Source organism: Triturus cristatus, chromosome 1_1, assembly GCF_964204655.1.
Source record: "Triturus cristatus chromosome 1_1, aTriCri1.1, whole genome shotgun sequence".
Classification (NCBI taxonomy): Eukaryota; Metazoa; Chordata; class Amphibia; order Caudata; family Salamandridae; genus Triturus; species Triturus cristatus.
The window spans coordinates 752,390,142-752,416,022 of NC_140579.1; positions in this window are offsets into that span (position 1 = coordinate 752,390,142).

A 25,881-nucleotide genomic window follows, 5' to 3' on the forward strand; every position below is an offset into this window, starting at 1 on the left:
CGTATTTGTAGTCAATGGGATTATCACCAATTTGTCCCAGTTGATGGTAAGGCCGGAAAATAAACCAAAACTAATATATTCCCGTAGGACTGGGGACAGATACGTCTGCGGTTCACAGATAAGCACCATATCGTCTGCGTAAAGCGATATTCCGATAGGGCGACGCATAAAATTTAGTACTGATTCTGTATGACGTTGCCGGATCACGCACGCCAGTGGCACGAGTATGAGAGCAAATAGAAGTGGCGATAAGGGGCATCCCTGACGGGTGCCTTGTTCTATTCGGAATGGTGTAGACGTGAGGCCCCCCACTCGAACATGCGCCGATGAATCTGCATATAGCAATCATATCCATCCTAAAAAGACGCCAAGTAGCCCTATTCTGCTCAAGATATGAAACATGTATCTCCATTCAATGGAGTCAAATGCTTTATCAGCATCCAACATTACGGCTGCCGCGGGTAGTGCAGGGTCTAAGACATGGAACATGGTGAAAATAGTCCTCAAATTAAGGGAGGTGGAGCGTCCCGGTGTAAACCCGGATTGGACCTGTCGAAGGAAGGCGGTAGTATGCCCGACACATGTGCCTCCGCATACATCTCCTGTAAATAGGGTACTAATAGGTGAACATATGCTTTACAAAACTCGGCAGTGTGGCCGTCCGGCCCCGGTGCTTTGTTATTGGGGAGGGAGAATATCGCTGCTTTAATATCAGCGTCATCAATGGGTTGGCTGAGATACTCGTGATGCCCGTCCGATAACCATGCACAGGTGATATCAGATAGGTAATCGTTCAAATCATCATCATCCATATCCCCTCGTGAGGTGTACATATCCGCATAACACTCCTTAAACTGATCTACAATTGCTTGAGGTGTGAAATGTTCTTCTCCATGGCTATCCACTATCTTGGTGATATGGTGGTGTTCGGCCCGGAATTTCAATCTCATTGCTAACTGTCTGCCTGGCTGTCCCCCCTCGCCATATGCTCTGGCGACATGCCGACGTGAAATATAGCGTGTTTCAGATTCAGCTAACGTGTTGTATTCCAGTAACAGCTCATGTATGCGGGCTAGAATGGAGGCTACCAGCGTGGCCGTGTATTGTTGTTCCAACACCCCCAACGCTTCCTCCGTCTTCGAAAGTTGACCCCTGATGTCATGTAATATGCCTGCTGTTGTGCTAATACAGGCCCCCCTCACAGTGGCCTTAAAGGCTTCCCATAAGGTGGCGGCACTATCGACCGTACCCAAGTTTATTTGGAAGTAGTCTGTTATTGCCTTCCTAACAGTGTCCTCGTATATGGGATCTAGTAAGGCTTCAGCACGGAAGCGCCAGGTGAAGGGGCGGTGCGTGTTTGTGGGAATATTGAGGTTGAGTCGCACGGGGTTATGATCAGACAGAGTGCGCGGGAGATGTGAGATGTCTGTAACCCAGTCATTCGCCCCATCACTTAGTAACCAGTAATCCAGGCGGGACTAGCTGTTATGTGCTGGCGTGGCATGTGTGCCCCCCTTGATTGTGGCATTTCGTAAACGCCATGTATCTACAAGCCCGAATTCCGCCATGGCGTCTCATAAGCATTGGGCAACTTTAACTGTGCGTGAGCTCATCGAGTTAGATTTGTCCATATTAGGGTCCAAGTGTGCATTTAGATTACCGCCCCACAAGATGGCTGCCTCCGGCCAGGTGAGCAATACGCTGAGCAGTAGTATAAATACTTGTGGCTCATCCACTACAGGGCCATACATATTGACTATCGTAACCATTGATGCTCCCAGCTTACCATGCACCATAGCCCAACGCCCCTCGGCATCAGTATGGGTTATGATTGGTGTGAATGGAATACCTATTTTCAGTCAAATGAGTACCCCCCTAGCATAAGAGGAGTACGATGAGGCCAGTTTATATCCCGCCCATTTAAGCACTATTTTAGTCTCAGTCGTTTTAGTCAAGTGTGTCTCCTGTAGGAGTAGGCAAACACTTGGCGAATCGTTTTGGGCGTGTTTAACACGCGGATATTCCAGGTTAGGCAGGTGTATTTATCACCCATGGTTAGGTATGAGGAATCCAAGCGCAAACAAGGTACAAAGCAAGGTGTACTCGGGTGCAGTGATATAATGACATGTTAACCAGGATAAGGGTACAATCACATTGAACAATCCCCCAATGTAAAACATAGAGCCTCCCACCCCCACCCACTTTAGCATTCCCAACGTGCCAAAGCCATCTCGCAAACACCCAGCTTTCCCCAACATGTTAGAAAAACTGTGTAACTCAATATGGGGTATACTCGTTGGGGGCTGCAGCGGCACGTCTAACTCCCAGATGAGACCAGGAGGTGGACACCAAAGGCAAATTCACACTCTTTCGAGTCCACATCCATCTTAGTAAAAGGACAACTTACAGTGGCATGTATCTAAGCATACATCAGATATGGCATACAACCAGTGCAACTGCAATCGATTACTTGATGCTCCTCAGAGCCATCCCCCTCTGCAAAGGAGAAACAGTTATGTCCTGATTCCCATACATCTAAGGGTGCACTATATAAGGAGAACCATGTCAGCGGGCGAACTATTCTACGAAATTACATTTACAGCCCACCACCTGTGCCCATCATGACATTCAGCGACTGAGCCTCAGTGAATCTATAGTATTACAACAGTGTTCCTAGTAACATCAGGGCTCTAACAATAACCCACAGTGATAAGTTCGGGGCATGGATCCAATGTATCAATCTTCATTATCAGATGTATCGGGGGCAGGCTGTTTTTTACGGCGGAGGGACTTTGCAAAGTCCATCGCTAGCTTAGGGCTGGTAAAAATCTTAGCCTTGTCATCTGCACCAATCCGTAGGTGTGCTGGATACAGCATGGCGTAAGGGATATTTTCGTGAAACAGCATTTTTTTCACAGTCTGAAATTCCTTCCGTGCAGATTGAACATTGGCGTGAAATCAGGGTAAAAGGATAAAGTATTTCCTTGGTAGGTGATGGTGCCTTTCTGCCGAGTGATGCGAAGGACTGCATCTCGATCCCTAAAGTTGAGTAACCTTGCAATAATGGGCCTAGGAGGGTCGCCGGAGGAGGGCTGGTCGCCAGAGAGCCATGAGCCTGTTTAACAGTAAGCAGAGCAAACAGATTTTCGGCACCATATATGTCACGAACCATGATTTCCACATATGCTTCCAGCCGGCCTACATTTGTGGATTCTGGCAGGCCCAAAATGCACACGTTATTATGCTGTGAGCGCCCCTCAAGGTCCTCGTTCTTGGCCTGAATAACTGCAAGAATGTTCTCGATGTCGGTGGTCTTTGTGATGATTTGTTGCAGCCCATCCTCAGTATTCGAGATGCGTTGTTCCGCCTCTCCAAGTCTCACCGCATGTTTATCCAGCTTAGCGGATATGTGGTCCATGCGACCATTGAGGGCCTCTATCTTACCGTCAATGGACTGCAAGCTGGCCTGGATGGCAATCAGGGTCTGTTCCAAAGCAGTCGGGTGCGGAGAGGCGGAGTCCAGCTCAGAGTCAGAAACAGCAGTATGCAAAGATTTACCTGACTTGCGTAAATTAAAATTGAGGCGCGGTTGATTTTTATCTGGTTTGCCCATGTTAGCAGAATTATAATAGCGCCAGTGTACAGCTTTCAAGTATTGACCCTTCGCTCTCCTGTCCCAAAAACACTTGTCCTTTCAGCTGCTGGCCCCCCTTCGCACAAGGAAGATGCTCACATTTGAAAATGTCTCCTCACCTCGCCAACCCTAGGGGAGCACTGTTCCTTATCAATTAGCACCACAGCACAATATATAATGCAGTCTACGCATAACCTTTCTTGTGCCCAGTAGAGGAAAGTGTGTAGATGACAGGCGCATCCGGATTCCCGCCTCCCAAGGATTGCAGATGAGCACCACGACTCCTCGAAAGCCTGCCCACACACTTCATGGTTTTAAATGCAACTTTTTAATGAAGTTAGTAAAAAGACAGGACACTGATGGTGGTGTTTGAATACTCTCTTTGCTTTGTAGATACCCCTGACGAAGGGAATGTTTATTCCCGAAATGCATTGGGTGATGCCAATAAAATCGTGATTTGTGGAAACGCACACTCCATTTGTGTTTGAGTCATCAGTCACAGCATGAGAGACGCATGAGTAAAATAAATTGATTAAGCAAATGTGAAAAGAGGATTAAAATGGTAAAAATAAGGAGTACACAGAGAAGCATGGGAACATTTGATTTATTGGATTCATACAGTCCAGGTTTTGAGGGTGCAGCCAGAATGGTTCCAGGATGTGGTTCCTTCGTGTTTTGTTGATCTTTCAATCTAGGCACATCCTCCACCACTCCAACTCTAGAAACACTTGCCTGTTCCACTACAACAAGGCTGCCAATTACAGACTCCTGAAACTTAGCAAAAGTCATCTTTAACCCAGGACAAGAATCCGTGAATACAACAAAAGCATTAAAGGTTGGCAAGCAGAAAAGATGGATAGCCAACTTCTTATACCAAATGTAAGCCTTACGAAGAGCAGTGTAAGGTTCCAACCTCTGATCTACTCTATCAACACCACCCATGTGCCTATTATAGTCTAAAATGCACACAGGTTTGCGCGCTTCAGCAACCTGACCCCAAACAGTCACAGGTGAAGTGCTTTCATCATGGATGGTAGTCAGCATGTAGACATCTCTCCTGTCTGAAAATTTCACAGCTAGAAGTTCCTCGCAACGCAAAGCACTGCACTGTCCCCACACAAGCTTTTCACAAACAAGTTCTTTTGGGAAACCTTTACGGTTAGAGCGGATTGTGCCACAAGCAAAAGTGTTCACTTTGGCCAATTCCCTGAACAACCGCACACCAGTGTAGAAGTTATCTACATATAAATGGTGACCATTATTAAAAAGTCCTCTACCAAGTTCCCACACAATTTTCTCAGTCACTTCAAAAGTGGACGGACAACCAGGGGGGTTAATCCTGGATTCCTTACCGGTGTACACCCTGAAATTAGAGACATATCCAGTACTACTGTCACACAGCATATACAGCTAAATTCCATAGCGTGCCCTCTTACTAGGAATTTATTGCCTAAAAACCAAGCGGCCCTTGAAAAAGACCAAAGACTCATCCACTGCTATTTCTTTCTCTGGAGCATAGATCTCAGAAAATCGATCTACAAAGTCATCAATGGCAGACAGAATCTTAAAAAGACGGTCACACTCAGGGTGATCTTGTGGCAATGCTAAACCATTATCGACAAAATGCAGCATCCGAAGCAGAAGCAAATACCTATCACGACTCTTGACTGCCGGAAATATAGCCGTTGCCATCAAGGGACTAGTAGACCAATATGAAGACATTGATGGCTTCCTTAGCAAGCCCATTAAAATAGTTAAACCCAAGAACTTCTTCATCTATTCCAGATTTGTGGGAGTCCACCGGGTAGCTCTAGAGTGGGGCCTAAGGCTGGCACTGTTGTCCCTCAAAAACTGTTCGGCATACAAATTAGTCTGCTCAACAATCTCTGCCCAAAACACATCGTCCATAAACAACTGAAAAAAATGTATTGGCAAAAAAAAGTTTGTATTCATTCTACACCCTGGAATACCAGTAATGTCTGGTAATGCCGGCTGCACCATGCCTGGGACAACCCAGAGGTCCTCACTTACAGCTGGAAGCCTTGCAGCCCTAGGCTGCAGCCCAGATGCCTCTTGCTGCACTATCGGCACATCAATATCTTCCTCTAAAACAGGCGCTTCATCCGCACTAAGAGTAGCTTCATCCGCACTGAGAGTAGCTTCATCATTCGATGATTCCATGTAGTGAGAAAGCTCACTGCCTGAATCTTCCCCTCCCTCCTCTGCCTCAGATGCAGAGTCAGTCTCTGAACCTTGGTCAGAGGAAGACTCAAAAAGCATACAAACAACCTGCTGAGCAGTAATCCTGCAGCTAGCCATTATCCTTACTAAGAAAGGAGACTGCACAAACAAGTCAACAACAACCAACACTGTGCAAAATAAGTAAGTAAAAAAAATGTGTGCCTTTATCACAAAGATCTATATATTCAAAAACAATGCGATTCACTTGCAAGAGACAGCTACACTCACCAGCACCTACTCTGCAGAGAGACAGCAAAAACCAACAATATCCCACTAGAAAGAAAAAAACAAAACCAATTACGCACAAGACAACAAAATAAACATCGAGCACAAAGGCAAAAAGTTTTTGACACTCAAAAAACAGAAGCCAAACATACTGCTTATATTACACCATTTGCAAACAAGCATTTGCACTGCAATAGGTCTCGCATTACTGAAAGTTTGAGCTATTGGCATTGCAAATAATAATGCCTTTTAGATTTTTTTTTTTTTTAATCTTCCCAGCAGTAGCATAAGTGAGGGTGTAGTACCTTATGTGGCTAATAAAGGTCCCTTTACAACTCCACAGGGACACCTAGTAACAGCCTGGGTTACTGCACCCTTTTCTACTAATGCTACTGCTGGGATATTTTTTAACAAAAAACATAACAAACAATATAATTTGCAAAGCCAAACACTCAAACTTTCAATAACGTGAGATCTATTGCATTGCATTGCAAATGCTTCTTTGTTATACAGTTGTATTTTTATAATATTGTTCTATTTTGGGATTGCTGCTCATATGCTCCTAACTGATTTTATTCATTGATTTTATTATTTTGTGATTAATTGTAGCAGTTTTCATTAAGTGAGACAAATAAATTAATTAACTCGTTCATTTACTCTCTGTGTCTCTTTCTGTGTCCCCGTTATGTTAACTATCATTCTCTCTAATAAAGACTCCCTATTTCCTACAAAACAAATCTGATTTATTTACTAATCCCTCCTCAAAAGACGTTTCCCATATTTCTTGGAATTAATAAATTTATGAACCTTAGCCCCAGGAAAACGTGCAAAAGCACGGTGAAAATTATTTCTGCATGCCTTAAATTCTGTAAGAACATTTTATCACCGTGAACAGGATCTAAGACGATGCAATCACATGTCATTATTTAAATGTAACTCCCTTTTCTGTAAAACGTTGCCATATACGTATCCTGGGGAAGCTGATTAGTTAAACAAGAAAATAAACTTTCAGATACTTTAAAACTCAGGTGCAACCCGGATATTTGGGAATAATTCCCTGGACCTCAGGAATCTGTCCCAAATATGTTGTATAAATTCAAACTGAGACCGAAAAATGAAACATAAACCTTAAGAACAAATATGCGTAAATAATAGAAATTTGAAAAAATAGTGTACATTGATTTTGCACAGTTTTTCAAAAGAAAGTGGCACATCTATCCAAATCTCAGTTTGAAATAGCAAAAATATGATGGTCTCTTCAGAATTCCAACCATTTTTCTTAAATCCACAAAAAGTACCTGGAACTATGGCATTGTACTAGCTTATGAGGCTATATATCCATCAACAACATGTATACTGAAACAACGGAAGTTGTAAAATAACCAAAGAATACATTCACCTGTAACTGTGATAAAACCAATAAAGATCATTTTAAAACCAACCTTGGCAAAGCCAATAGGTTTCTCCTATGCAAAATCTATTGGCTTTATCAACGTGTTCTACATGTTGCACATCAATTGAGCTGCTGTGCAACAAGGTTTAAAGTAAAATAAAAGCACTATGACGCTGTAATTGCTGGCTGCATGATAGTGCTTTTTTAAACCTCGTCATTGCATTTTATTTTTACTTTAAGCACCTCTACTGCTGTGCAACATGTCAAAATAATTTGAAAAACCCAAAAGATTTTGTGTAGGCAAAACCTATTGACTTTGCAAATGATTGTTTATCTTTTGTGGTGCCTTGCTCGTGTGGCTCAGGACACTGCTTAGGAAGAGAAAGTATGCTGCATCTTTTCCTAGCCTTCCTGATTCCCCTGCCACCCCTGACCTGCCCCAGTGCTAAGGACCGCTTCTCAAATGAGCAGAACATCAAGACGTGGCGGGCGATGGGAGGCAAACATGGGTTTCTGTGCAGTGCTCATTTAAAGTGCTTCAATACCTTCTGTTGAGTTTGCGCCATATTGACACGGAATAAACAATAAAAAAAGCATAGGTTAAAAAGAAAGGGTAGCACGCCGAAAAGTAAAAAGCAGGAGGGAAGGAGAGGGACTGCAGGGACATGCACTCAATAAAAGTGCTTGTCGAAAAGTTAAAAAATACCAATGTATTGCACAAAAGTTACATCGTATGCAGCACATGAAAACTACCGTTAATGCAGAAATATTTTCTTTGGTTTGATTTGCAAACAGCCGAGACGCTTCATGTTTGAATCCGAAGTTGTGCGCACACGTGTGTTCAAAAATAAGCTGTGACTGGGCTTAGTCTGCGCACTTTGAAGCCAATGAGGGTATTCGTAAATAAAAGTATCATCATGGTTTTAATTTCGAAGCTTCTTCTGCAATTTACATGATCATCAGACATACTGTGCGTGGCCAAGTGACACAGTATCATCACAAACTATTTTAATCCGGCCGCACACTAGCATACTCCGAGTGCGTACTTTATGCTCTCTGGTCAATATTTCAAGTCTGCACTTTCAAAATTGCTTTATGAACCGTCATGCTTGTAATATTGGCTTTACACTCTTTTTTAAAAACGAATTCTTGGGGGGCGGGGGGGGGGATGAGAGAAACCCCCCTAGCTTCCCTTATGACAGTTGTGCTCACTCGCTCTGTTCCCTAATGATGCACCACTCCAAAACTTTCACGGCTCACCACTTTCAAATGCAACCTGCCGCCACTGGCTATGTCCCACTCTGTACTGTAAATGCAATTGTTCTCGGACATAGCTTGCTGGCACTGAGCTGTGAATCCCCATCCGTGCACCGCCAGTTACCAGTTGATGTTGTGCAATGGCAGCGCTCCTGAAGCAGAGGTCAGCATAGGGAAAAATGAGAGAGGCAGTCATTAGAGCTGAAAACGAAAGAAGATACTATAGAAGGTAAATGAATAAAGGGGTCGGATTGTTGTCCTTAAGTATGGCCAGGAGAAGAGGTTACTTCCCTTATAACGATGCGAGAAATTTCCTTCCGATACAAAGTGACTTATTTCCAAAAGCTATCGAGAAACATAATGTTATATATGTATAAATAAACAGATACTTTTTCTTAAAAGTGCTCTTTTGATGTTGTGTTATTTATCAATATAAATTGTTCTGTTACCCCCAAAGATCGACCACATCATGGTTACATTTAAAGCCTCAATGCGAGCAGAAATGTCTCCACAGAATCTAATCACGCTGTGTGTGGGTCTGCTGATGCAAGCCCCATCTCTATGGTCACGTGAAACAAGGTTAAAACGGGAGGCGCGAGCAGCTCAACACTGTGCATTAAGTAATGCGATTGATTGACACAGTCAGTCGGCAAATGCGTGCAAATAGGTCTTTAGAAGGAACCCAACCAGGAGGACAAACGACGAGTGGAGAATGCGGAGTGACATGATGCCATACGCAGCTACACTGAGACTGGAAGCCTTCCCGTGACGTACAGGGATATTTACTGTGCAATAAGTGCACGCAGTAAACTTGATAAAAAAGCTTTCATGCCCGGAAGTGACCTCACGTATTTGTGAGCATCAGCGACTTACATCAGCTTTGAAAGTTGAGGAGTATTCGTCTTTTTCCCAAGTATCTTCTTTTCTAAGATTGACAGGCTTTAGAGAAAGAATGTCAAGTGGGATTTAGTAAAAACATTTATTGGCAAAGCCAATATATATTGCACAAAAGTTACATCGTATGCAGCACATGAAAACTAACGTTAAGCATTAAAATAACAAAAGCGGCCGTGAAAGTGAAAGTGAAAGTGATCGCGATTACGATCGCGTGCTACGGAGGATAGACACATGGCGCTGCGCGCGTGCACGTTCACGTGCACTGAAGCTTTAGGCCACGGCAGCACTTTGAAAAGCCTGTATACAAAATGTCTCGGCCAGATCAGCGCAAGCGCTGGATCAGGCGAGACCTAAAAACACATTCATGCAGAGAAATGAAAAACATTTACATTGTACAAAAAAAGTCTCTTACCAAACACATGCAACTACACAAACAGCAGAACCACCAGTAACGAAACCGCAACCTGGAACAGTCTAAAGTGCAAAAGCCTTGAACTAAAACAAAAAGGGAGAAATAAAGCATTACAATTGTAATTCACAAGAAATAAAACAATTAACATTATAACACGCTATGTCACTACCCAAATAGTCAATCTGCCAGATGGGCCTTTAAATAGGGCTGAGAAAAATGAGGGTGATCTTGCCCAAGGGATCGGGTGAGGTTCTCTGCCAGGCCGATCTGTCCCCCAGGTGGGGCAGAAAACAGAAGATTGAAATGTGCCCCCCTTGCTAAAGAAAGAAATCCCTAGTGCCTAGTAGGGTTTTCTGCCTCCCCTCTCCCGCCTAGGGCAGAAAGGCCAAAAAAGGGGCAGATCTGTCCCCAGGATGGGCATAAAAAACATTAACCAAATTTTACCCCCTTGGAAGCAACCATGTTGCTTCCATTACACACAAACAAAATCCATGGTGCCTAGTGGATTTTCTGCCCCCCCTCCGGTGCCAAAAAAAGGTCGATAGGCACACACCTAAAAAATAATCTGCCCCCTGGAAGCGACCCTTGCCCAAGGTGTAGCTTCCATTCTAATTTTAAAGAAGTCCCTGGTGTCTAGTGGGGTTTTCTGCCCCCCCTGGGGACAGAAAGGCCCAAACAAAGGGCTGATCTGCCCCACGGAGGGGGGGGGGGCAGAATACACACACTAAAAAACATCTGCACCCTGGAAGCGCCACTTGCCCAAGGGGTCGTTTCCATTTTGATTTTAAATAACTCCCTGGTGTCTAGTGGGGTTTTCTGCCCCCATGGGGTAGAAAGGCCAAATAAACTGGCCGATCTGCCCAGGCGGGGGCAGAATACACATTAAAAAATATGTCCTCTGTAAGCGACCCTTGCCCAAGGGGTCGCTTCCAATTTATTTATTTTTAAATCCCTGGCTCTAGTGGGCTTTCCTGCCCCCCCCGGCCAGAAACGCCAAAAAATGCACCGATCTGTCCCCAGGGGGCAGAAAAGTCTTTAAAATTATTTAGGCCCATGAGGAAGTGACCCTTGCCCAAGGGGTCACTTCTATTTAAAATTGAAAACACTCCCTGATGTCTAGTGCGGTTTTTGGCCAAATATACAGACCGATCTGCCCCCATCGGGGAGCCGGATATACTTTTAAAAAAAATGATGGCCCCCGGAAGCGACCCTTGCCCAAGGGGTTGCTTACATTTTAATTTTTAAAACCTCCTGGCTCTAGTGGGCTTTTCTGCCCCCCCACCCCCCGGGCCAGAAATGCCAATAAATGCAGGCGATCTGTCCCCAGGGGAGCAGAAATGTCTTAAAAAAATTTAGGACCAAAAGGAAGCGACCCTTGCCCATTGGCTTTTCAGCCCCCCCGCCCCCCCCCCCCACTCCAGGGCCAGAAACGCAAAAAAAATCGGGCGATCTGTCCCCAGGTGGAGCAGAAAAGTCTTTAAAATAATTATCCCCCATAGGAAGCGACCCTTGCCCAAGGAGTCGCTTCCTTTCAACAAAAAAGACATCCCAGGTGTCTAGTGGGGGCACTCCTGCTGCACGATCGCCACGCTGTGCGCGATCGTGCAGCAGGAATGCCCTGCATTGAGACATCAGGGAAGAGGAAACACTCTTTCCTCTCCCCTGATGCCGCAATGCCTGCCAATCTCCCCCCCCCCGCCCCACCGGAGCACAGAAACGCACCTTCTCCTCGCCTGGATGCCTGGAAACAAATGGTTTCCAGGCGTCCAGCACTTCCTGATGACGTCGGCGTGCGCTGTTGCGCGCTGACGTCACAGGATCGCCAAGGGGAGGGTCGGGTGGCAGCAGAAGCTCTTCCACTGCCATCCCCCATGTGGCATGATGTTGGGCTGCCCATGGGGGAGTGCCAGCGCTTCTCCCATGGGTGGGTGCAATGACGGAGCGGTTCCGTCATGAGCACACGCCAACCGTGGCTCATGACAGAACCGCTCCATCATGAGCACAGAAGGGGTTAAATAATCGCTGTAGTTGCAAGTTGCAAGCGTGAGATTCCCTCAATGTCAGCAACTGCCCACATTGTCAGCAATAAAGCTGCCTAGGAAGTCTGGGTGCAGTAAACACAGATTAAACCGAACAGGCAACAGTCCGGCAGGAAAGGAGGGATGTTGAATTGATTGCCCACTTAGCAGTATGACTATTGCACAGGAGGATGGAGGGTGATTCAAGGGACACGGGTGGTGTGACGGCAACGATAGACAGTCAGCTTATGCTGGGTAGGAGGTTCCACATCACCAACCAGAAGGGTACCAAGTAGCAAAAACCAGTAAATAGGTTATATGTGTCTCTGGCCTTGCGGCTGTGTAGAGCCATTATCATTTAGAGGTACGCCCAGGTGAAAATTGTGTGCTTCTTAAGGTTTTCATGACCAATGCGGTTTGTGGTATCTTTTCAAGGGGAAGAGATATAAGTTAGGCACTTAATCGCTTACAACGTAGCACATTAAGGTGGGCAGTGTTTTATTGCAAGTTGCAACTGGGAGATCCCCTTATTAACGTCAGCAGCTGCACACTTGGCCAGCAGTAACGCAAAATTCCTGTATGGAAGGAGGCATAAATGACAAGTACACGAGGACTCCCTGGCTTAATGTCACATATTCCATGGCAGGATAGTCACCAAGGTGGGACAGGCTATTGGGTATGCCTTGCCAGGACAGTGACACACACTTCACACGAACTGGAGCCCCTATAAAGAATAAATGCTGGAAACACAGACGGAGGTCCGTTGGACTCAAAAATTCTCTTCAACAAGCTGCTGGGCATTTTGTTGCCAGGTGTCGTTGAGTGACAGGCAAGGGCATTAAGGGGCGGTATTAAGTAACGAGGTCATTTGCAGGAATGCAGAAGGGTCCCAGCGGATCCAATGAAGGTGGGCTGCAGCTAAACATGAAACTGGGGATCTTGGATTCCGAAACTCTTGCTGGTTTAAGCATCTAGCAGGTATTGTGCATCTGTGATCGTACGGCAGTTAAGCAAGCCTGGTGAGCTGCGTCAGTTGTCACTCCACGAAAGGGTGAGGTGTCTCCAATAGTGGGCACAATACATATATCTTTCAAACCAGATTTGACATCATAATGTGTTCACCAAGGTTTAGCAATCAAAAAAGTCTGTGCAATTGTCTGGTCAACGTGGCAAAGTAAGTGCACTCCAGAACCGAGGGTAGGTGACATGTTGCTTCAGTAAGCTCAAATGCCCCGCCCAGATAGCTTTATATTAGCCAGGCTGGGTGGGGATGCTGTCAGCCAACATAGTGTGCTGCAGGCCTAATAATTGGGGAAACAAGGTGTCAAGCACAAACAGCTACTATGTAAAAAGAACATTTGGCATGTTCAGTATTCAAGAAAATTAAAATTTTACGGAGCTGGTAATTTTTCACTTCTGGGGCTGCACAGGGTGGGCAGTTTGAACACCAAATTTGGGAATAATCTAGTATGGGGGTAAACAAGGGCTTAGTCAATCCTGAATGTTAACCACTATATTGCAGACAGTGCACACTCGATTAAATCAGACAGAATCACAAACCTGGAAAGCCTAGGGGGTTTCACCACCGAGGGAACTGAGCAGGCGAAATTCCCATAAGGAAGAAGGGATACATGGCAGGTGCATGAGGACACACTTGCTCATTGTCACAGACTTCTAGGTATGAACATTCCTGTGCGCCCTGATTTAGCAATCGAAATGGACTGTGCAAGTGTCCGGTCAACCTCAACAAATAGGTGCACTCTGCTCCATGGGCAGGTTAAGGGTTGCTTCAGTTAAGCATAAAACTTCTCACCCTGATAACCAAAGTAGACAGGCGGGTTGTGGGAGCAGTCACCTAACAAGTGGGCTGCTGTCCCATAGATTGGGGTCACTGGTGTTCAGGCACATACGGTGCTAGAAGGACGGCAACTACAGATTGCAGAAGGTTGGAGCCTATATTAGCCCGAAGGGTAATATAGCTGTGGTTAAGGTTAGAACTCCCTTTCCCACCGAACAGCTGTAATATCTGTAAGAAAAAAGTGATTCATGGCAAGTACAAGAGGACACACTTTCTTTTGTCACTGACTCCTAGTTCATCAGATGGTAGCCTGCCAGGTGCTATTCAGGGACACACAAGAGCATAATATAGTTGCATGAGGTAGGAGGTAACGTGCGGTGAGGCAGTGGGGTCCCAGCTTCCCGCAAAAGGGGGCTGCGGCAATACTTGCAACTGGGAATATTAGATTCTAACAGTATCATTGTTAAAAATACGCACGACTCCCTGGCCATGCGGGGTATGTATGTCCCACCCTGAAATTTAAGGTGACCAAAAGGTAAGCCAAAATGCGGATTTGATTTAGGGGAGGGCAATCATTCCAGGGATAACAAAGTGAACTAGGTCTATAGCTGGATTGAGCTTCAAGGGACACGTGATCGAAAGTTATTTAAGCAAGCCTGGTAGACGGAGGAAGTTGTGACTCCGCCCAGGGTGCTGTGGCTGCACTAAAGTGCGCAATACAAGCATTCTTGGTCGCCATGGTTGAGCAATCTGAAATGCCCGTACAAAGGTCCGGTCAAGTTCAACGAAGTATGTGCACGCTGCTCTCTGGGCAGGTTATGGGTTGCTTTAGTTATGCATAAAATTCCCCGCCCTCATAGCCATAGTAGACAGGCTGGTTGTGGAAACAGTCATCTAAACAAGTGTGCTGCTGTCCATAAATTGGGGAAACAGGTGTTAGGCACACAAAAGTGCTAGAGGGATACCAACCACAGGTTGTGGAAGGTCGTAGCCTACATTAGCTTGAAGGGTAACATAGCTATGGCTAAGAGTAGAACTCCCTCCTGGGTCGCTATTACATTCCTACAGGTCATGTGAGGCAGTCGAACAGTCCTGGAGAAGGATGAACAGCGCCATGCGCAGGTTCGCAGAGCCATGAGGTTTTGCTTTATCAGGCATGGGCTAACCCAGACGAACACCAAAGGTGATTGTGGAAAGTGGGGGGTGCACTTGTAACAGGTGGAAATGGACCTGTCCCTGCTGGACATGAAGGAGGTCCGGGAAATAGCAGATTGCAGGTGAGAAATTAGCTGTGTTGGTGGGGGGCTCTTTAGGCGACGGGCCGCCTCCAGAGCTGTGGTGGAGTTACAGGGCGATCTGGAAGCAGGTGGGTACAGAAGGGTACCTCTGCAGGAGCACAGTAAGGGTGCCAGAGCCAAATCCCAGGAGTCCTCATGGCAAATTCCTGGAAGGAGTACGTCGGTGCCCCGTTATCCCTTCGGGCGGTTGTGGGCCTGAACAACCGGGGGCTTGCCTTGCTACGCTCCGCCCTAAAAGAGGCGTGAGTAATAAGGGACCAATGTGTCACGTGATCCGGCGAAGAGGATCACCCCATAATGTGTAGCACTGATTGGGTTCACCACAGTGCAAGTTGGCTCATCAGGCGGGCAGGACTGCATGGATAAGTTACTTACCTGTAATCCGAGTTCTCATCCAGGGGTATACTCATCAAAGTCATAATCTATGAATAATCCCCGCCCACGTGCGGGATCCCGGAGCATATAGAAAATACATATATATATACATATATATGCATATGTGAAAACATATACATGCAGCCTAAAAATGTTTCAAACATGGCAATGCTGTAAATTACATAGGTTTGCATTGTAGTGCCCCCTAACCCATAAGGAAAAAAGGAAGCACCAAGCCAATTGTCACACAACAATGCTTTATTGCCATAAAGCAAACTTGTAATTGCAGGCACTTGCCTGTAGGCTGCAGTAGAGTATCAAGAAACAAAGAAAACTGACACCTTGCCTTTAAGGCATTAGAGTAAGGGGACCATGCCTTTAAGACCTGCAGGAGACCCCTTGCTCCCATAATGCACCACAGGTGGTAGTTAGGTCAGTTCTTTTTGACGGTGCACTCGCACCTGAGTAGATCTGCAATTAATAAACAATGACTTGAGGAGAAAAAGCTCGTCCGGGGAGGTGGGTGGGTCGCTTATGACTTTGATGAGTATACCCCTGGATGAGAACTAGGATTACAGGTAAATAACTAATCCTTCTCATCCAGGGGATACTCATCAATAGTCATAATCTATGAATAGAGTAGCAAACCCAAACCCAAAGTCTCGCGGACGAGCACTATAGCATTTAGAACATGCATTAACATCACATAAGCATAGCAGTTATGCAAACAAATTCCTCAAAGAGGCCTGCCCCACCTGGGCGTCGCCCTGTGCGTCTGAATCTAGGCAATAATGGCGTGTAAAAGTATGTATGGAGCGCCATGTAGCCGCTTTGCAAATTCCAGACATGGGAACGTTGCGAAGGAGAGCTACAGTAGAAGCTTTCCCTCTAGTAGAGTGTGCTCTTGGTCTAACCTGTAGAACCTTGTGAGACAGCTGATAAGACAAGGCTATACATGAGAAAATCCATCTAGAAATGGACCTCTTGGAGGCAGCCAGCCCGGTATTCGTTGGACCGTAATTAACAAAGAGCCTGTCAGACTTTCTAAGCAAAAGGGTCTTAGCAAGATAAAATTTCAATACCCTCCGGAGGTCAAGAGAATGTAAAGCTCTCTCCGGGGGGGTGGTTGGCTGAGGAAAAAAAGTGGGCAACGTGATAACCTGATTAATGTGGAAGTCCGAGACCACCTTGGGCAGGAACCTCAGATGAGTACGTAGTACCACTATATTAGCATGGAAAACAGTGTAAGGTTCCTTGCAGCAGAGGGCCTGAATTTCACTCACCCTGCGGGCAGAAGTGATGGCTACTAAGAAGGCAGCCTTCCAGGTCAGATGCTGTAAGGATGCCTTATGAATAGGCTCGAAAGGAGCTCCCATCAACTTAGAGAGAACAATGTTGAGTTCCCAGGGAGGGGAGGGAGACCTCACTGGTGGAAATACTTTCTTAAGCCCTTCTAGGAAATCTTTGACTACCGGCATCTGGAAGAAAGAGGCCTGGGTAGGAGATTTTCTATAAGCTGTGATAGCAGCTAAGTGGACTCTGATGGAAGTATACTTTATACCAGACTTTGCCAAGTGCAATAAGTAGGGGAGAATAACCTGTTCTTGACCCCGGATCGGATCAAGGGTGTTATCTCTACACCAAATGTAGAACCTCTTCCACTTGAAGGCATAAGACTTCCTAGTGGAGGGCCTTTTAGCTTCTCGCAGAATGTTCATACAGTCCGCCGGAAGATCTAAATGTCCGTACTGGATGAGTTCAGGAGCCATGTCGTCAAGCGAAGAGAGGGGAGGTTGGGATGGAACACTCTCCCCTGGCTCTTGGTCAGTAAGTTCGGCAAGGGAATCTCCGGTGTGGCACCTCTGACAGCTGTAGTAGACCCGGGTACCACCACTGACGGGGCCACTCCGGAGCTATCAGGATCATCCTCGTTCTGGTCCTGTAGAATTTCTGTATCACAGCTGGGATGAGAGGGAGAGGAGGAAAAGCGTATAGCAATGTCCGTGACCAGCTGATCAAAAGTGCGTTCCCCTGAGATCCCTGTTGGGGGAACCTGGAGGCGAAGACGGGGCAATTTTTGTTTGCCACGTCTGTGAAAAGATCTATGTCCGGTACTCCCCACTGCCGGAAGATCTCTTGAGCGACGTCTTCGTTGAGCACCCTGTTGTGCGCTTGGACGAAGTCTCTGCTGAGGCCGTCTGCCTGGACGTTCAGGGTCCCTGGCAGGTGAACAGCGATGATCGAAAGGTCTCTCGCCAGTAGCCATCGCCAAACGGACTGAGCTTCCAGAGATAGGACTCGTGATCTGGTGCCTCCTTGCTTGTTCAGATAGAACATAGTTGTGGTGTTGTCTGTCTGAATCTGCACATGGTTGGTTTGGAGGGACGGATACAGGGATTTGAGAGCTAGATGGACTGCTCGTAGCTCCAAGAAGTTTATGTGATAACTCTGTTCGGTATTGGACCAGAGACCTTGTACCTGAAGCTGGTCCATATGAGCACCCCAGCCCTGCATGGAGGCATCTGTGACCACTGTCTGTGTCGGAGGCGCCTGATGGAAGGGGACGCCGTGAAGTAGATGGGAGCGTTTCATCCACCATCTGATGGAGTCTTTGGCAGCTTGGTGAAGAGAGATGAGATCTTCCCAGCAGCCGGACCTCTGCGACCACCGATCCTCTAGCTCTTGTTGCAGAGGGCGCATGTGAAGACGTGCATTGGGCACAATGTAAATGCACGAAGCCATCGACCCCAGAAGTGACGACACTTGCCTGGCTGTGGGAAATGCCGCGTTGAGAAGCGTGTGGCATTTCTGAAGCATGGATGATAACCTCTCCTCCGAAGGACACACGCTTGCCTTTGCAGAGTCCAGAGAGGCGCCCAGGTAGTGAATCCGCTGAGTGGGATTGAGGACCGACTTTTTGTAATTGACCTGTAATCCCAGCGACTGTAGGAGATTGAGGCAGAACGAGAGATGGCTCTGGAGTCGAACAGGAGTGGAACTCTTCAGGAGCCAGTCGTCTAGATAGGGATAGACGAATATCTTCCGTTTGCGGAGGAAGGCAGCTACCACCGCCATGCACTTTGAGAATGTCCGTGGGGCGGATTTGAGGCCAAACGGCAGAACTCTGTACTGATAGTGCTGATGAGAGATCTGAAACCTGAGAAATTTCCGGTGTTTCACTGAGACAGGAATATGGAAGTAGGCATCCTGTAGGTCGATGGCACACATCCAGTCTCCCTGGTGAAGAGGCGGGAAGATCTGATGCAGAGCCAGCATTCTGAACTTTTCCTTCCTGACAAATCCGTTGAGCAGACGGAGGTCGAGAATGGGTCTGTACTCTTTGACTACTCCTCGTTTTTGAACAAGAAAATACCGGGAGTATACTCCTTGATTTCTTTGCAGGGGAGGAACTTCCTCTATGGCGTTCTTGGAGAGAAGAGTAGCTCCTTCGCCCAGTAAAAGCCGATTTTGGATTTGAGGGAGGTGCTGCCTCCGTGGGGATACATGCGGAGGGGGAGACTTGAACCTCAGCAAGTAGCCATGCTGTACAATATTCAGCACCCATCTGTCTGTTGTAATAGCGTCCCACTCTGCCAGATGAACACTGATACTTCCTCCTACCGGAGTGGCGAACGAGCGCGGAGGAAGTAAGGTCTCACTGTTTTGAGGGCTGTTTGGTGGAGGACTGTTGCTGCTTTGCATTTCCTCTCCCTCTGCCACAACCCCTTTGTTGAAACTGGGACCTCTGCTGATTTTGGGAGGACCATTGGGTTGTTTGAACGTGCTGATGAAAGGCACGCTTGTCACCCTGGCGAAAGCGCTTTCGATATTCCTTGTGCTTTTCCAGCCCAACAGCTTTAACGGTTTCCAAATCTGCCTTCATTTTGTTCATTTGGTCATCAGCGTGAGCCCCAAACAAACATGACCCGTTAAAAGGCAGATTAAGATTTTTTTTCTGCGCATCAGGCTTGAGGCCCGTTAGCCGTAGCCAGGCTGAGCGCCGAGAGCAAACGCCATGAGAGTAGCCATGTGCGGCGAGGTCCGAAGCATCCGCAGCCACACTGATAATTTGATTGGCTACAAGCCCACCTTCCAGGAGAATTTCATTAAAATCCTGCCTGTCTTCCCTTGCCAGTTTCTCAGCAAATCTGGAGAGGGAATCCCACAGAGAGCGATCATACCGTCCTAGCAGGGCTGAAGCACTAGCCACTTTCATGTGTGAGGCAGAAGTGTTGCACATCTTTCTGCCATACGAATCCATTTGCTTGCTGTCTTTCTCCGGGGGGACAGAAGAGGACACAGAGGCAGAATGGGACTTCATGGCAGCCGCCACGATAACTGAGTCCGCTGGTGGGTCCGCCCTTAGAAACAAGGGATCCTCAGCAGGAGCCTTATATTTTTTCGCTATTCTTGAAGGCACAGAGCCCACCGTAGCAGGAGTGAGAAATGTGGCCATCGCTGGCTCCAACAATCCTGGCACCAATGGTAGCAAAGGTCTGGGTGCTGACCGGTGATGCAACATATCAAATATAATTGATGTTGGGGCCAGAGGGGTGTGCAGCGTGATATTCAATTTCTGCGCACCTCTACCCAGGACGTCAGAGAAAGTAGCGATGTCATCCACAGGGGACACTCGTGACGGGGGTGTAGAAGACAAGGTCGGAGAATAGTCCCGGACCGAGGATCTTGTGGAGGAAGACCAGGTGGGTGATCTAGTGTGTCGCCTCTTGTGGGGACGGTCGCTGTGATGACCCCTGGACCGTGATCTGTGTTTGGAAGGAGATCTTGGCCTTCTGTGAGAAGAGGGACGATCCCTGGATCGTGACCGGCGTGGAGAAGGTGGCTTTGGACTACCAGGAGGAGACCTGCTCCTACGCGGAGAAATTCTGGAGGGAGAGTACGTGCGGGAATATTCCGAGCCCGGACTTCTACAGGCACCTGTACCCACATTCTTCAACCAGCGGGTGAAAGTCCGAACTTCTCCGGTGCCTTAGGTTACCACCACCCAGCATTCCCCCAGGTCTCCCGGTAAAAATGGTGCCTCACTTGTGTGGGAGGCCCAAGTACCCGCGGCAGGCAAGGGCCCAAAACGTAGTGAGGCGACATCAAAGTGGCCTATCGCAAAACCACCTGGTTTTGCAAGGGGGGTCACTTGGGTTTTTGTCCCGGTGCTTGGCGGCCATCTAGGGAAACCTACCAAACCCACGCATTTCTGAAAACTAGACACCCGGCGGCTTCCAGGGAGGTATGGTTTGCGTGGATCCCCCAACGTTTCCTTACCCAGAATCCCCTGCAAACCTCAATTTTAACTGAAAAAATCACTTTTTTCACACATTTTGGTGTGGGAAAGTTGTGGCATCACCGGGCTCACACAAATTTACCACCACCCAGCGTTCCCCCAGGTCTCCCGGTAAAAATGGTGCCTCACTTGTGTGGGAGGCCCAAGTACCCGCCGCAGGCGATCTCTCAATCTAGCAACATCCTCCACCACTCCAACTCTAGGAACACTTGCCTGTTCCACTACAACAAGGCTGCCTATTACAGACTCCTGAAACTTAGCAAAAGTCATCTTTGACTCAGGGCAAGAATCTTGGAACACAACAAAAGCATTAAACATTGCCAAGTGGAAAAGATGGATAGCCAACTTCTTGTACCAAATGTAAGCCTTACGAAGAGCAGCGTAAGGTGCCAACCTCTGATCTACTCTGTCAACACCACCCATGTGCCTATTATAGTCTAAAATGCACACAGGTTTACGCACTTCAGCGACCTGACCCCAAACAGTCACAGGTGCAGTGCTTTCATCATGGATGGTAGTCAGCATGTAGACATCTCTCCTGTCTGAAAACTTCACAGCAAGAAGCTCCTCGCAACGCAACGCACTGCACTGTCCCCGCACAAGCTTTTGACAAACCAGTTCTTTTGGGAAACCTTTACGGTTAGAGCGGATTGTGCCACAAGCAACAGTGTCCACTTTGGCCAATTCCCTGAACAACCGCACACCAGTGTAGAAGTTATCTACATATAAATGGTGGCCTTTGTTAAAAATTCCTCTACCAAGTTCCCACACAATTTTCTCAGTCACTCCAAAAGTGGACGGACAACCAGGGGGGTTAATCCTGGATTCCTTACCGGTGTACACCCTGAAACTAGAGACATATCCAGTCCTACTGTCACACAGCATATACAGCTTAATTCCATAGCGTGCCCTCTTACTAGGAATATATTGCCTAAAAACCAAGCGGCCCTTGAACAACACCAAAGACTCATCCACTGCAATTTCTTTCCCAGGAGCATAGATCTCAGAAAATCGATCAACAAAGTGTTCAAGGACAGGCCTAATCTTAAAAAGACGGTCACACTCAGGGTGATCTCGTGGCAACGCTAAACCATTATCAACAAAATGCATCATCAGAAGCAAATACCTGTCACGACTCATGACTGCCGGAAAAATAGCAGTTGCCATCAAGGGACTAGTAGACCAATATGAAGACATTGATGGCTTCCTTAGTAAGCCCATCAAAAAAGTTAAACCCAAGAACTTCTTCATCTCTTCAAGATTTGTGGGAGTCCACCGGGTAGCTCTAGAGTGCGGCTTAAGACTGGCACTGTTGTCCCTCAAAAACTGTTCGGCATACAAATTAGTCTGCTCAACAATCTCTGCCAAAAACACATCGTCCATAAACATCTGAAAAAAAATTATCGGCAAAACATTTTCAGTATTCACTCTACACCCTGGAACACCAGTAAAGTCTGGCAATGCCGGCTGCACGATGCCAGGGGCAACCCAGAGGTCATCACTTTCAAAAGGAAACCTTGCAGCCCCAGCCTGCAGCCCAGATGCCTCTTGCCGCACTACACCAACGGGAAGCCTTGCAGCCGCAGGCTGCAGCCCAGAAGCCTCTTGCCGCACTACACCAACGGGAAGCCTTGCAGCCTCAGGCTGCAGCCCAGATGCTTCTTGCTGCACTATCGGCACATCAGTCTCCTCCTCTAACACTGGCACTTCATCCGCACTAAGAGTATCTTCATCATCCGATGACTCCATATGGAGAGAAAACTCACTGCCAGAATCGTCTCCTGCCTCCTCTCCCTCAGATACAGAGTTAGTCTCTGAACCATGGTCAGAGGAAGACTCAAACAGCAAACCAACAACCTGCTGAGCAGTAATCCTGCAGCTAGCCATTATACTTACTAAGATAGAAGACTGCACAAACAAGTCAACAACAACCAACAATGTGCAAACCAAGTAAGTAAAGAAATGTGTACCTTTATCACAAAGATCAATGTACTCAAAAGCTATAGAATTCAATTACAAGAGACAGCTACACTCACCAGAACCTACTCTGCAGTGACACAGCAAAAACCAACGATATCCGACTAGAAAGAAGAAAAAAAAACAAATTACTTACAAGACAACAAAATACACATCGAGCACAAATGCAAACAGTTTTTGACACTCAAAAACCAAACATACTGCTATTATTACACCATTTGCAAAAAAAATCATGCAGAGAAATGAAACACATTTACATTGCACAAAAAAAAGTCTCTTACCAAACTACACAAACAGCAGAACCACCAGTAACGAAACGGCAAACTGGAAAGAGCAAAAGCCTTCACCTAGAACAAAAAAGTTTTTAAAAAAAACATTGCAATTGCAATTCACAAAAAATATAACAATAAACATTATAACATGCTATGTTACTACCCAAATGGTCAAATGGGTTGTGTGCCAATTGGGGCAGAAAACAGCAGGAAAAAAAAGGCTACTCTGTCCCGGGGCGGGTGGGCCAAATACATATTATAAAAATTGCATCCTGGAAGCGACCCTTGCCCAAGGGGTCACTTCCATTTTTATTTACACTAATTCCCTGGTGTGTAGTGGGCTTTTCTGCCCCCCCTGGGACCAGAAACGGCTACACAAAAGACCGATCTGGCAGAAAAGTCTTGAAAAATATTTGGGCCCCCAGGAAGCGACCCTTGCCCAAGGGGCCGCTTTCTTTACTCAAAAAAACACATCCCTGGTGTCTAGTAGGCTTTTCTGCCCACCCTGGGAGCAGAAACGGCTACATAAACGACCGGGCAGAAAACTCTTCCAATAAAAAGTCTTGAAAAATATTTGGGCCCCCAGGAAGCGACCCTTGCCCAAGGGGCCGCTTTCTTTACTCAAAAAAACACATCCCTGGTGTCTAGTAGGCTTTTCTGCCCACCCTGGGAGCAGAAACGGCTACACAAAAGACCGATCTGGCAGAAAAGTCTTGAAAAATATTTGGGCCCCCAGGAAGCGACCCTTGCCCAAGGGGTCGCTTCCTTCACGCAACAAAGACATCCCTGGTGTCTAGTGGGCTTTTCTGCCCCCCCCCCTGGGAGCGGAAACAGCAACAAAATCAAACCGATCTGCCCCCAGAGGGGGCAGAAAACTCTTCCAACAAAAATGGTGCCCCAGGAAGCGACCCTTGCCCAAGGGGTCGCTTCCTTCACGCAACAAAGACGTCCCTGGTGTCTAGTGGGCTTTTCTGCCCCCCCTGGGAGCGGAAACGGCAACAAAATGAAACCGATCTGCCCCCAGAGGGGGCAGAAAAGTCTTCCAAAGTAAATGGGGCCCAGGAAGCGACCCTTGCCCAAGGGGTCGCTTCCTACAACAACAAACACATCCCTGGTGTCTAGTGGGCTTTTCTGCCCCCCCTGGGAGCGGATACGGCAACAAAATGAAACCGATCTGCCCCCAGAGGGGGCAGAAAAGTCTTACCAAAAAAATGGGGGCCCAGGAAGCGACCCTTGCCCAAGGGGTCGCTTCCGTTTCAACAACAAAGCATCCCTGGTGCCTAGTGGTGGCATTCCTGTAGCACGATTGCGACGCTGTACGCGATCGTGCTGCAGGAATGCACTGTATTGAGACATCAGGGGAGAGGAAATACTCTTTCCTCTCCCCGATGCCTCAATCACAATGAAAATCACCCCCGCGGCCCCACCAGCCAGCGAAACTTACCTTCTTCTCCCTGGGACACCTGGAAGCAAATGGCTTCCAGGCGTCCCAGCGCTTCCTGATGACGTCGGCGCGCGCTGTGCGCGCTGACATCATGGGGAAGCGTGGGGGGGCTCGGGGGTGGCAGCGGAAACTCTTCCGCTGCCATCCCCCTCTGTGGGGGCAGGATCGATGCCCCAGGGGGGGAGCACCAGCGCTTCCCCCAGGGGCTGTGCTCATGACGGAGCGGTTCCGTCATAAGCACAGCCCAACCGATGCTCATGACGGAACCGCTCCGTGAAGAGCATGAAAGGGGTTAATTCTGGATTTAAATGACAAAAAAATGTGCTGAGTTCTACAATCCAATGAGAGAGGTTTGCAACAGTTTGCAGTCCCCATGTGCCAAGGCATTCTTTTAATGTGCCAAAAGGCGCCTTTGTGCACTGAAATTGTATAAATGCTCATGTTTAATTTCATTCCCTCCTGGACTTATCATTTTTCAAATCTGAACCAAACAAAACAAAAGACGAGACTGAAGGCCATGACCCCACAGCGTTTGAACCTACTGCCGCCTGGCCCCAGCTTTTACAAACTCTACAATCCACAGAATCTGCATTAAATTACCACTCGGATAAACTTGACTTACAAGTTGACCTTTTAAACACACTAGCAGTATACACAGCAGGGATTTACAACAAATTGGCAGGCCTGAATGCCTTAATTAGAAAAGCACAATCCAAAGTCAACCTGACCCAAGCGATATGCTGCTGCTCACCAATCATTGACAGTCTGTCGACGCTTCCGCAATTCCTTACTATGGTCCTGACAGAAATAAGGAAATTACCATCAGGTTCACAAGACACACCATATCACTTACGCCCACCTACAAACAATGCAATTATTCAGAATGTTAATGACCAAAGTACAAACCATAATAAAACCAGCAACGGTAACAAGGTTTTACCAGCAAAAATTGATACTCGCCCGACCAATGTCCCAGCAGTGGTACCGTCTTTTGATAACCAAGTGTCTCCTAAGGAGTTCAGTATCTTCAAATTGCCAAATCAAACAATACAAATAATATCACGTTATAAACAGAAACATTGTTTACGACTGAGACAAAGCAAGACATCAATACTCGAGATGTCGACCCGAGGTCGAGATCAATGAATAAATCTCCTCAAAACCAACATCTAAGCAAAAGGGAAAGGAAGAGACTAAGGAAAGAACGTAATAAACGCAGTACAGTGACCCAAAATACGACTAGTGTTCCCCGCTATGTCGAAAAGGACAACACACAACGTGGCTCAACCAATTCCGTTAGTTATGATAGTCTCTTTTCACCATCACAAAACACATCTCTGC